Here is a 14,651-nt window from a genome sequence, read left to right on the forward strand (position 1 = left end):
GGGGGAGGGGGGAAATTACAACGGTTTATACAATTATACTTGGGGAATAAAAGAGTGAATAAAAACGTTCTCCTGCTGCAATAGAACTTGGACTCATCCATTGCCTGGCTAGGACAGGCAGGGAAAGAATATCTTCACAAAGTGCATCATTAATTAATGGAATGCACTGCCACAGGATGTGATTGAGGCCACTACCTTAGAAGGCTTTCAAAGGGGACTAGACAAATTAATGGAGGATAGATCTCTTTGAAACCTCCACGTTCAGAGACAGTATAATGCTGAATACCAGTTGTTGAAGGAAACAATAGGGGTATGCACAGAGGTGCACCTAGGTAATTTTGGAGCCTGGATCTAAAGGCCTTTGGAGGCCCCCCACTGCAAGTTAAACATAATTTTTTAACATGTAGGTTCTTGAGGTCACAAACCACCACCCAGGACAGACTAATGAGGATTTGGGGGCCCCCAGGGGGGCGAAGGCCCTGGACTTTAGGCCCAAAGTCCAGGCATAAGAGCACCTCTCGGTATGAACAAAACTGGCTGGCCTGGATTATTTCAAGTCTGAACCAAACCTGAACATGACCGGGCCAGTTTGGTTTTATCCCCCATCAACCACCCACCCCGGGTTTCGTTTGGGGGGTTTGCGAGTCATTAAAATAAATAAATTAGTACTTACCCATTCTGGAGGGCTTCTCTGAGGCCATGGGGGGGGTGTTACATGGAGGTTCCCCCTCCCACCAGCCTTCCTCATGCCAAAAATCACCTAGTTTGGGCATTCTTTGGTCCTTTCTGGGCCTTTGCCCCTCATGGTGGCTGTCTTAAACAGTTGAAAAGTTGTTTCCAGCAGCCCATCCCAAGTGAAGCTGCAGAATTTATAGCAAGTTACCATCTGGAATCAATCAGTGCTCTGCCCCGTCAGCCGCCCTCAATCAGTCTCATGCATGCTGCAAGCGACTGCTGCATCTCAACTCCCAGACTTGATCACGCCGCTTCTCATGCCTGCGTGTCCTGGGAGATAACACTGGCAGCCAGAGCCTCTCCTGGAATTCGTTACTCTGCTCTGCTCCTGCATCAAGCCCTCCTCCTGGCCCATCATGAGTACCTCTTCCCTCAGATGACAGAGCTGGCCCTCAGGATCCTCAGGTAAATTCACTGCCTCCCACTCCTCTTCTGACTCCCCAAATGAAGGCGTGACACTGGCCATTTTGGAGGCTGCTGTGCATGCGCAATGGGCCTCTGCATGGCCTGGATCATGACCCAGCCATGCAGGGGCCCATTGCGCATGTGTGGCGGCCTCCAAAATGGCTGTCGCGACCAGGAAAAGGCCCAGAAAGGGCAGAAGAATGCCTGAATTGGGTGATTTTTGGCACAAGGAAGGCAGGTGGAGGGTGAACCTCCGCACCCCCCCCCATGGCCTCAGAGAAGCCCCCCAGAGGGATAAGTACTATTTTTTTAAAAAAAACTCATGAACCCCCCTGAATGACTGGGATGGGGTTTGGTCCATCATTGGACCGAACAGGGGGTGGTTCAGTATGACCCCGAACTGTCAAACATTTTTGCACATACCTAGGGAACAATAGCAGGAGCTTTCCCAACATAGGCTTTACTGTGGGTTTTCAGCGAAGCTTTACTGCGAGTTTGAAGCTGCCCCCCAAAACCGACACAAAAAGTGGATTTTTTTTTACCCTAGACATAAATCAGGCTAAGCTCCAATGAGCAATGAAAAACCTGAATTATGTATGGAGTGCTCCCCGATAGCTCGCAGGAATTTTGACTTAAAGCTGGATGTTATGCAAACATACACTTGCCCTTCCGTGGTCAATCAAAGTGGGAACGCTCCCGGAGGGGGCTGTTGTCGTCTGCTTTGGGGCTTTCTAGAGGCATCTGGTTGGCCACTGTGGGAAAGAGCATGCTGACCTTGATGGGAGGCTTCGCACATCGGCAAACTTCACTCAGTGGAAGGCTGAAACAGGAAATCAATGTGGAGTTAACTGGGAGTAAATTCTGAGCTTCTTCCTTTCAGTAATATTTTTCTGCGTGCCTGGGGAATGCCCCAAGTATGCAGAAATCTTTACTTTGCCTGCAGGTGGTTCTGTTGCACTGCCTTGCTGATTAGCATGGGGACTTTTAGAGATGGTGGTTCCCAAATTGTAGGTGGGAATCACTGCTGGATCCAGAAAGGGGTTAATCTTTAGATTCTAGAGGAAATCTTTGGCTGCAGGACTGAATCAAAGCATCAGACCACAGTGCCAAAAACAAACAGCAAGAGCAAACAACATGTGCCACCTAAAGGCCCTGAGGGAGAGAGACATCCGTGGGAAAAGATGCATCAACTGGCACTGCAGACAATGGAGAAAATGGGGCTAAACCAACACTTGCTCCCTTAACCTCATTTAGGAGTCTGACTCTGCAAGCAGATTTGCCACTGAAGCACCGCCGCGGCTGGTTGCAATCCCAGCAGTTCTTACGAGCAGCCGAGATCGGGCTCGGCTTGATTACCTGGTCTTGGCTGCGCAAGAGAACAGCCTCTCTGTGTATGAACGTCTGGTACATGCAGGGCTGGACTGGGGCACTGAGAGGGTGGTGGAATGTATGTGGGGAGGGGCCAAGTTTTGAGCAGAATGGATAATTAAGGGTGGGAGCTGGGGCGGAGGGGTGGGGTGGGGCACACCAGTTGGGGCGGGGCGGGTGGGACACACCGGGAATATGCCCTGTTGCTCTAAGGGCAGTCTGAGCCTACTTCCCACGACCAATCGGAAGGAGAGGAGGTGGGGCTCTCTGGACAGGGAGAAGGGGAAAGGGGAGCCAGGCAGCTGGCGTGGGGATAGCCCAGCGAGCACAGCAGGGCGCACCAGATGAAGGTGCACCGGGAAAATGCCCTGCTGCTCGGTAAGCCAGTCCGAGCCTGGGTACATGATAAGACCCTGAATAGGGTTTGCAGGGAGAGCAGGCTTGACCCGCTCCCCCCCACCCCACATGAGCAGGAAGCCCTCCCTGGGTGGCCAGATTGGCTGCCGAGACGATTACCAGCTCTGTCACAGAGCCAGTCGGGGCAGCAGGTTTTGGGGCCTCCTGGGCCCTGGAAGTCCCAGAATGACCCACGCGAGTGTGCAGGACATGCCAGAGAGCCCCCGCTGACACTGGGAGGAGGCTTGTTGTATCCTCCCAGTCGGGGGGGGCTACTTGTGAGTTGCTGTGGCATGGAGCCACACCGCAGTGACACACAAGCAGTTAACCCGCTTTTCAGGCACTCCTGAGCCTGAAACCTGGGTTAAGTAGTGGGCTACCTGAGAGGGTTTGCCACTCCACTGCCGGGAGCCGCATGGCTTCTGGCAGTTCTCATGCGTAGTGGGAACTGGGCTGAGCTCCCTTAGCCTTGTTCCCACTGTGTGTGAGAATAGCCTCAATGATTCCTGACAGAAAGGAGGGTGCATTATGCTGGGGAAGCCATGTGGGAGTCACGTTGTTGTATATCCTAGAGCTCCATCAAATGTCCTCCCATTTTGATTTTCAAGATGGAAGTACTGGTTTTGGATACAAAGGGAAAATGTTCCCTGGAAAATCTGTTCACTGAGGGGAGGTCTGCTTTGTTTTGATCCTGTTCTCTGGTCATGACCCCGCACCCTGCTAGTGACTCTGAGGCTTTTGGAGCTGACTCAGAGAGTCAGTGTGGCTCACCGACCTGTGTGCTGTAGCACTGCACACTAGTTGCCATGTAAGGCCAGTTAAAAAACGCTGCCATAGGGAATCCTGCAAAATAATCGGGTGTTTCTGCCACTACATGAAGACATCCATCTCTTCTTGTTAACCTTCTAGGCTTCGAAAGATCAGAAATGGCATTTGCTTGCTTTTTTATTTCTCAGAGCGGCATATAGGCACACCTTAAAGACATGCTTTGAATGTGATGAGGCAAATCAGTATGCCAGACATCTGAAGAAACCTTGGTCTAGAAGAAGTCTTATTTGCTGACACAACAGGACTTATTTAGGAACAGGCTCTAAGGAAGCTTAGCAAATGAAAATACTTACTAAAGTAAGTGTATCTTACCTGAATGTTTCCCAAGAGACGAGGGGAGGGAGGGGTGTGCTTATTACTCTAGCACTCTGACACAGTTCATTTATAATGTATGAGAAATGAAATGGAAGGAGTCTGCCTTTGAAGGATGATTCCTAGAAGATATTTCATCCTCCCTGTAGTAGGATCCAACAAAGATGTATTTTCATTTGGTTATGCTAGTAAGCTGTTGGCTTATAAATATGTTGCCAATTATATAAACCTAGTGTTACAATGATTTTTAAAAGGAAAACATGATGGCACATTTCTCCAAGTGTCTCTTAAAAATGCATATGCAAGTCCTTCCTCATTGGCTTTGCAGGGTCGCATGTGCCATATACTGTTCATCACTTTTCTAACAAAGAGCACTCGTGGTTGGATGGAGCATTTTGGAAGTTAATAGTGTTCTAAATTATGTTATTCTCTTATACAAAGTGATTCCCTCTTTGGGCTCATTGTAGCCTGGACACTAAAGGGAGACAATGGCATCCTATGAACACTTGGGTTTCTCTTTATCTACAGCCACTTTGGAATGTACTTCACATTCCTCAGCAGAATGTGAAAGACCTGAAAATGACTCGCTCATTCGGAGTGTGAGCTGTTTATTGATCAGACTGACAGAGGAGTGACTTAGAATTTGAAGCAAGATTGAGGCAAGGTTGATGTTACTTTGCAATTAGTAGTTCCAGCCTCTGGGTTGGTTTTTGCTGTCTCCATAATTCCTCCTAATACTACACATTTGTAGAATCAGAGTTGAAGAGGTCCTTGTAGGCCATCTGATCCAACCCACTGCTCAGTGCAGAATATCCAGAGTTAGAGCATCCCAAACAGGTGGCTATTCTTCAAGCATATATTTGAAGGCCTGAAGTGAGAGAGAGTCTCCAGTCCCCTAGATAATTGGTTCCAATGCTGAACTCTCCTACCATTAAGAAGTCCCTCCTAATACACAGCTGAAATCTATTGTACTATAACTTAAGACCATTAGATCTAGTCCTCTATTCTGAGACAGCAGTGGACAGATCTTTGGAATCTGTTCTGGGGAGGCTATGGAACAGCCTCCCCAGTTTGGTTCGCCTAGCTTCATCACTTTGTTCTTGTAGACCTTTTTGTTCACTCGGGCCTTTTCAATTTTGATTTTTAAATTAAAAATTTTAAGCTGATTAAAAAAACTTTTAAAATTGTTTTGTATTGTATTTTGTATTTTTTTCTTGTGTTGTGATTTCATATATTATGTGTTTTTGTTTGATGAGCAAATACAGTTTATTATTATCTTTATCTTTATCTTTACTCTCTTCTTCTTCTTCTTCTTGTAGAAGGTAATGGCGTACCAGGACCGTGAGGTCCCACAAATGCCACCTACTGGAAATTTGAAAGAATGTTCACAAATGTTCGAAAAGATGAGATGACATCTTTACCCTCAGTTTCGGCCCTCCTACAAATGTTGGCCTACAACTCCCATCATCCCTGATTATTGGCCACTGTGGCTGGGGATGCTGGAAGCTATAGTCCAAAAACTGCTGGAGGGCTGAAGCTGAGCATCATAGACAGAGTGCTATCATGTCTCCTCTCGATCTTTTCTTCTCTAAGCTAAATATATCCAGCAACCTTCCCTCCTAGGGCTTGTTTCCTAGACTTCTGACCTTCTCCATTGCCCTTCTCTGGATCCATTTTAATTTCTCTACATCCTTCCCAAAGTGTGATGCCAGAAGTGGACAAAGTACTCCAGAATAGGTTGGACTACTGCAGAATAAAATGCCGCGATTACTCCTTGTGACATGGACACTATGGTTCTAGTAATGCAACCTAAAATAATGTAGGCCTTTTTTGTAGCTGCATTACATATTATTGGTAATAATCCATTATGTTAGAAAACATAATGGATTATTAAAACATAATGGATTATTAAAGACACCACTGCTCTCTCCTACAAAAGAAACTGACCCTGTAAAAGCTGTCCTACATTTCTCACTGAAAGAACAAGCAAGGAACGGTTCTGCTGTCCAGTATTTGAGTCCATTTAGCTTCCGTCACTTGATCAGAGTCTCTTAGTTCCGCTACAGCCTCACCCCTCTTGTTTTCCTTATGCTTGAAGTCAGGCAGTGAAGGTGATACAGCCACTGCGGACAGTGCAAACATATGAGCTGCTTTATTACTGGATTTTATTTTATTTTTGGTGGTTGCAAATACAGAGTTAAGCCATCTGCCAGCATGAGTGAATCTATTTGTCTCTATCATATTTTGTTTTGGTTTATGGTGTCATATTTTTCTCCGCACAAGGCAATCGGCACAGTGAAAGTGTGGTGATGCATGCTGTGCTTTCTTTGGGCCAGAAAACAGAGTAGCATGCAGGGATGTTGATTTTATTTTGAAAGACAACAACTGCTAAGGGGGAAATACAATAAGTGGTAGAGGCTTTTTCTCCTCCTCCCACTATCTCTCACATACATAGACACAGAATGGGTTACCAACTGTGGACATTAAAAAAAAAAGATTGTCCCACCAAGGTATAAAGACTGGTATAAGGGTAAAGTTGTGCCGTCGAGTCAGTGTCGACTCCTGGCAACCACAGAGCCATGTGGTTTTCTTTGGCAGAACACAGGAGGGGTTTTCCAGAACCAGATAGCAACTAGTGGATTGGGGCGTAATAAGAATAGAATCTATTTGTCAGAGACCAAGCAAGGTCTGGATCTAGGGGTGCATACAAACATATCTTAAAACAGTGCTCCTTGCATTTGATTATCCTGGGCGCTTTCCAGATTGCACGCTACAAACGTGTCACTACGTGTCCACTAAGTGTGTTTCCATACTGTCTGCGTTTCGACATCGCAGTCCCTGCTCTGTCAGCAAGGTGCCATTTACATTTCCAATGCCTTCTTTCAGGTTTTATCTTTGCGTTTCAGTGCTACAACATTACATGTGCATTGCAGGAAAATAACTGTATTTTCCCATTGTAGGAGGAGTTTTGTGCATGCTAGAAAAGACAGCTCCTCCTTATTTACATTTTCAATATGATCCTGCCAAGGCGAAGCATTTTACTGCTGTAGAGCTCACAGTCTTGAGTCAATCTGGAAAGCGCTCTGCAGAGCAAGTCTGGCTTCCCCCTGCCTTCACAGTGCAAATGACAGACATACTTATCAGTGATTCTAGCATTGATTTATTTGTCTATGTTGTCCATCTTCCCATACGTCAGGTAGAGTGTTTACTTTTAAAATACATTTTAAAATGCAAAATATACATTCATTCAACTGAACTTTGTACATTGCCTTATTTAAAAATACATCCACTTTTTTTGTTTTAAAGTGAAAACCAATCACTTTCAGGGACATAAGGTTTCTTAGGTACATAATCTGACTAATTTGGATTAGTCAGATTCAGTATGTTCAGGATGTTCTGTTATTTCTCTGTCTTTCACCTTTTCTCTTGATTATTTGTGATTTGATGTCTACAGATAAACCAGTCAAACTTGGTCTGCAGTGCACATCCATGGCACAACTATGAGTTTGTGTACTTACCCTGATTCACCCTGATCAGCTGTGTGTGTATTATGAGGCAAGAGGATGGACACAAATAAATATATTTCTTTGGTCTGAAAGCTCTGTGGGGGTATAAATCTATCTTTTTGGTTTATGATGAGACATTCTATGTACATGGACTGCACTGTATAAATAACCATTAATTAAAAATAAGTTAATATTGTTTGATTTGTAGAAAAAACTTTCAGAATAGAAGGGAAAAAACCCTCAAACTGAAGAATGAACTTCTGAAGCAAGGCCTCTTGAACCATATGGTTGTCTTTTCAAAGAAAAAGGAAACATTAGTAACAAATTAAAAGGGAAAATGTTTTTTACTAACAAGTGATTCAAGTTATAGCTGCTATATCTCCCACCAGGATTATTGTTTTTAATTCACTGTGGTATAAAGGAATTATCTGAAGGTGAATCAACAGGAAATAACTATTGTCACATCTGAAATGTGTTTCAGAATAGATGTTTTTCAAAAGGTTCCCTCCAAATCAAGAAACAGGGAAGATGTGGCATGGCTGGCAATGCAATCAGGCTGAAACTGTGACTTGCAGTCTTCACAGTCAGTTTAACACCTGTTGATTAGCAGACAGACAAAGTTCCTACACAGACCAGATCCCTGTCAGATTAGGGTGTTTCTTACATGTTAGTGCTAGGTGAAAACACAACCATACAACTTTGTGATAATGTCCACATTTTTAAAAATGGTTTGTGAGATCAGGAAAGTTATGTCCTGTAGGGTTAGGGTTAGGTCTTTACCAGATTTCTTTTTTACTTCTATTTTCTGCCTTACAGTGGGCCTGTGTGCTTCAATTAGCACTTGACTGTGAGATTTTATATTTTCTAAATACAAGGGAACAGCCATCATTGTCTCTGTCATTCATTCCCAAAGCCCTGGGAACAGCCTAAGACCAGTGTCCACCCCCTAGTGGGGGGATAACTAATATGAGTCTGCTCAATTTCTCCTGTACTCCATTACACTGCTAAAACGTGCAGACTTTTAGGGCGATTACACCATGATGCCCAGCTAACTTCTTCCACCCACAGATGTAGTGAGACATTTTTCATTTGGGGGAGCAGAAATGAACATTGGAGAGGCATGAGGGCTGGTGGAGAGAGGTCACCATAAAGGAGGTTTCTGGCAAAACGTCTGGATAGTCTGAAAGCCTCTCCAGTTCAGATGCATTAATAAAGAGGCTGGCTGAGCACTGCAAGGGACGGTACTCTGGAGTGCATAGCAATAGTTTCCTTCCTCCACCTGCAAGCTCTTAGGTTGTCAACTCCTCCCCCATCCATTGAGATTTGTGTCCAGACTTCACTCTTATTTGTTTGAATGGGGCCTGTTTTATCCTACCTTATAAGGCTATGCACGTGAGCACCCCTACCCAGTTTAGGGAAGCCCTACTTGGGTAGGCTGCTCGTGTGCAGTGCTGGGACTGAGCCCGATCCCGGCACTGCCTCCCCTGCAAGTCCAGGTTTTGTACATGGGCTTTTACCTGGGTTAAAGGGTGCGAGCACGCCCTTTGCCCCAGGTACAGGGTTGTGTGTATGCTTGGGTAGCTCGAGCACTCACAGAGTTGGGTGCCTAGAGTGCCCGACTGCTGGAGGAATCCCCTAATGCACTGCACTTGTCACGCAGTGCAATGTGGGATTCCTGGAGGCTGGGACGAGTCCCAGCCTCCAGAGATCTGTGCTGCTCCATGTGAAGCAGCACAGATCATGTGGGCGCATGGTGGCGTGCCATAGAGGACATCGGGGCTTGTCTGGGGGGAAGGTAGCTTCCACCCACCCAGTCATGAGCATAGCCTCGCTATCTACTTTTCCTGCTTTTTTATACTAATCTTATGTTTTCTTGCCCCAATGTTGGAATCACAGATTAACCCCTATTTTGTCATCCACAATCCTACTTCATTGTATAGTTACATGTATGTTCTCATTGTACTGTGTATATGTAAAGACCATTTGATACAAAATATGTCTGATGTTGTCACCTGTCTTGTACACCTGTCTTACCACCCCTACTAACTTGGCAAAGAGGCACCTTTTTAACATGATGATTCTCTTTATTTAGCAGGGGTAGAGTAACTGCCCCTATCCACCCCCAGCACAGTACCTCCAGTGACTGTTGATGGTGTCTATCTTGTGTTTCTTTTTAGATTGTGAGCCCTTTGGGGACAGGGAGCCATCTTATTTATTTGTTATTTGTCTGTGTAAACTGCCCTGAGCCAGTTTTGGAAGGGCAGTATAGAAACTGAATGAATGAATGAATGAATGAATAATACTCAACACACACCCCACAAGATGTCAGCAACAATAGCACAGGAGCTGGAGGTTGCAGTATTTTGAATGCAATTTATAAATGTGGGTTGTTCCTCTTTGTATGTTCAAGGCACTGGGCTGTATTGTAACTCTCCTGACTGGCAAAGTGAAACATGTAAGATTATTCACTACTTTATTTCTTGTATTGTTATCTGTGTCCATATTTCCTTGGTGTGACAATTAACTTTGTTCCATGTGGTATGCTTAAGTTGTATTGCTATAAGTTTAGGTCTCAAGCTGACGTACTGGAGGACTGAAATAAAATTTTATATTGCAGGGGAGAATTACCATTTGGGGCATTGTCCCTGTTTGCCCCCTAAACAACTCTGATTGCTGGGGTGGGGGGGCTTTGCTTAGCATCTAGCTTGATGAAGAGTTCTGAAGAACTCAAAAACTTGCTTAAGGTTTAGTGTCATTTTGGTTGGTCCTCATAAAGATATTACTGGAATTATGGCTTTAGGGTTTTTTCCTAAGGGATTAGCACAGAGGTCTACGGTTTTTTTAAATGTAAGTTTTTAAAAGCAGCCCTAAAGGCAAGAGACAAACAAAAGGAACAGTGGTTCCCCACCTAGGGAATAGGTTCCTGCCCCCTGCCCCTCACCCCTCACCAGGAAGGCCATAGCTCAGTGGTAAAGCACCTGCTTTGTATGTAGAAAGTCCCAAGTTCAATCCCTAGCATCTCCAAGCTGGCATGAGGAAGACCCCTGAAGAACTATTGCCAGTCAGCATAGGCAATAGTGAGTTAAATAGACCAATGCTCTGATTCAGCATAAAGGAGCTTCACAGGACAGGTACCAGGCAATCCAGATGGTCCCTAGTAAATAGGGATATTAGAGCATGTTGTAGGATACTTCATTATACAGAGAAAGATTCTAGCCGCAAATCAAAATGTGAATTCTTGCTGAAAACAAGAGAATGTAACAACATGTTATTTCCTACTATATATCTGTATCTATATCTATATCTATCTACATATAAAACTCATATTTTCATGCTGGGAATGATGACGAAGGAAAGCTGAAATCTTTTATTTGGGATTATAAACTATGAGAAAATAAAGAATGGCTCATTAAGAATATATGTCAGAATAAGGGCTCTTTTATTATTTCGAAACACCCTACATTTCACTCAACATGACAGAGAAATTACAGGCTTTAAGGGAGTCCATTTCTGAACACAAAACTGCTTTGAAGGATAAACAATACTAACTTGCGACACACTTTAGTCCTGTTCAACCATTATTGTATCCAGATACAGGGGAATGGGAGCATGCCAACTAGTACAGTACTGCCTGATAGTAATAGGCAGTTAATGTAATTCAGTGTGATTCATTTCAAGATGTCAGTGTGGTACTAAGGATTATGTTCCAGTGAACTTCAAGCAATCTGTATCCTCCAATTGTGATCAACATTTTGTTAGGCTCAGGAATATTTTTTATCAGCATTTGGTCATGATGAAGTGTCACCCACTCTGCTGCTTTGCACATTTGCCGCAGAGAGAAGTATCTTCTATTATACCGGGCAGACCAGCAGAGTACAATGCAAATCTGAGACCATATTTCATTTTGTGAGCCACCCAGAGAACAATTTGTTATGGGGTGGCCATATAAATAAGACTTATCATCATCATCATCATCATCATCATCATCTATTAATTTATTGCAGAACACAGCTAGAGAAAAGAAAAGGGGGAAAGGGGAAAAAAGATTGTGAAGGCATTCTAGGACTCATCTCTTCTCTCCAAATTGTTATACAAGTGATTAATGATGTTTTGCAGCTTTATTATCAGGTGGACTCTGATAACAAGCCTCAGTATGTTTCTGGCCTTCTGATTATGTTCTTATTGTTCTCTTTCTCACACACACCCTTCTCAGAGCAATATATAAAAATCTCAATATCCATATTAGCCTAATGTAAATGGGGTGTTTGGGGGGGGGGGGGACTTGCATAACCAACTCCTCTCCATTTCTGCCAAGTCTTCATACCTGTGAAATTGGAATGAAAGCTGAGGCTGCTCTGAGTTTAGCCAACATCTTGTCAAGCAGCAGAGCACATGCAGGGTGAAGTGATTTTTGCTGATTCCCTCTGCTTGATTTCCCTCTTTGCTGTCCAGAAATGTCCCTGAGGGCTGTGGGAGATATCTTTAGATAGCAAAGAGCACTAATGGAGACAGAAGGAATCAACAAAAATTGTCCCACCCTCGCCCTGCACTTAGTCTGGTGCTCAACAAGACGTTAGCTGAACTGAAGCTGCCCAGGGATGCAGCTCCCTTACAGCAGTGGATGGCTGTGCAAAATCTGGGTCAATGAAAAAAAAAAAACCAGAGTAATCCAGGCTCCTCTAGAACTCAGATCCTGATCAAGCATACTTCTCTCCCTACCAAAGACACTTTCCACAGCCTCCATTGCTACTCTCCACAGAATCTTTGCCAATAAATATAACACTCTTCTGCAACAGTGCTGTCAAATTCCCAGTTCTGAGGACTTTCTCCCACTCTGTATAGACCTCTAAATGCCATGGAATGTGACTCTGGGCAACAAAGTATATGTGCACACAGACAAGGAAAATGTACAGGTGTGCTTTGTAGCAGTGCATGTTATGCATTCGATACTGCAAATTACACTTGTGTATCATTGTGCCTTTCTAAATTTGCCTTTGAAAAAGCCCTGCCTTGTAACTAGAATCTTTCCATTCCTCTTCAGATGCACCATTTAAACCAGCAGACATCAAACTCTTCAGCTTAGGGTCACTGGCCTTTGCATTTGATGCTGTGCCAGCCAGAAAGAGAGATACTCATATGCTGTAAAATTTGATCACCTGGCCAGGATTTTCTCTGGTTTCCATGCTACAGAATGAGCTGGTTTGTTTAGTATAGAATACGCTCACCCTTGATTATATCTTTGTAAGACAGACATTCTTTGCAATATGAATGTTCCATTTCAAGATAAAAGTATCTGCTGAAATAAGTCTCTGTGTTCAGATTTATGCCAAACTATTTTGTGTGGAGTGTGAGTTTTAGTAAGCCTTATTTTGGTGCAAAAAACAGCATATAAGAGACCCATCTGTCAGAAGGCTTTTTTTGAGACAAAGCAATGATAAAATGGTTCTGTGCTGAATTCGTTCTTAACTTCCAAGCTAGTTATTTTCCAGAGATGAAAATACTTAAGGGAAAAAAATGCATCAACAATTAGGACCAATTAGGCAATGGCCAGCCTGCTCTGCTCAAGTTAAAGCCAAGGTGAGGAGAGTGAGAGAAAGAGGTAGACATGACAGCAGAGGGAGAAAGAGAAAGAGGCAATCATAGCTGCAGGCATTTCTGCCCCCATCTGGCCAATTCCCGGTCCCACTTGCAGCACCACTCCAGTGCTGTGCTCACCAGGGCCCTCCATTTCCCCACCTGTCCTGGGCCCGGCTTCCCCTTAGGAGGGGAGGGGCCTCTCTTGGGAAAGGAATGGAGAAGGAACTAAGCAGAGGTTCTGGGGGCGTGCACTTGAGCGGGCAGGCAGGTATAGGCAGGTGGGGTGGCACCTCCCCATCAGGCCCAGTACAGAAGATTCTGACCCAGGGCCTGATATGGTAGGGTCTGCTCTCCTCTACTGTTGGCAGCCCTGGATGGGTCCCTAGCATTTGCCCAAGGATGTCACATGTGTTGGAGATCCAGCTCGCTGGCATCGAACTTTTGCACCAGTAACCCTAATGACTACTAGGGGCATTGGGAGTAGAGATAGATAGTTAGGGTCTCCTTCTCCTTCCTGTTTATTTCTGCCTCCATGACCCCTCTATTCATAGAATGTACTCAGGAACTTCCTGGGAGTAACTTCCTCCTCCTCCTTCCCAGAATGCTTCTAGTTCTCTCTCTGAGCACCGTGCTTCTTTAGGTCTCTCTCTGATCAACGTGTAGCCAGCAGCTAGATATATGTCTTTTCCTGTCACCATGTACTTCTGAATAAAGTAGATTAGTTTAACCTTAATTAGTTTAAGGAAGAGCCCCTGGTGGCGCAGTGGTAAAACTGCCGCCCTGTAACCAGAAGGTTGCAAGTTCGATCCTGACCAGGGGCTCAAGGTTGACTCAGCCTTCCATCCTTCCGAGGTCGGTAAAATGAGTACCCAGAATGTTGGGGGCAATATGCTAAATCATTGTAAACCGCTTAGAGAGCTCCGGCTATAGAGCGGTATATAAATGTAAGTGCTATTGCTATTGCTATTGCTAACCTTCCACGAATCTCCATGCTTATCATTTACAAGCTGTTGCCCCTGAGACCCTGTTAACTTCTGCTGTAATGGGAGTGAGTTAGCTCCTGAAATACGCTGCTATATAAATAATCACCCCCCAACCACAAGCTGACACAGGAATACAGGACGTTGCCCTTTAAAGAGTCAAAACATTAATCCTTCTAGCTCAGTATTGCTTATACTGACTGGCAGTGGCTCTCCGATGTTTCAGGTAGGAATCTTTCCCAGTCCTACCTTGAAATGCCACAGATTGAGCTTGGGACCTTCGGCATGCATAGTGGTCTCAAACAAAAGCACTGCTGCCTTTCATGTCTTCTTCCTTTGTGTCTGCAGAAACAGTGGGGGTAAGATTCAACTGAATGATTAAAAATGCCAGCCAAGGTAGCAGCAGCTGAAACAGATTAGGCAACTACCTAGGGTGCTAAAATGCCAGGGGTACCTGCCTCATATATGTAAATACCTTGGATAAAGTAGTCCTTTCTAGATGTTGTAGAAGTGCGGAATGCAGGGGGTGGAGGCAACATTGCAC

This window comes from Hemicordylus capensis, chromosome 4 (assembly GCF_027244095.1).
Source record: "Hemicordylus capensis ecotype Gifberg chromosome 4, rHemCap1.1.pri, whole genome shotgun sequence".
NCBI lineage: Eukaryota > Metazoa > Chordata > Lepidosauria > Squamata > Cordylidae > Hemicordylus > Hemicordylus capensis.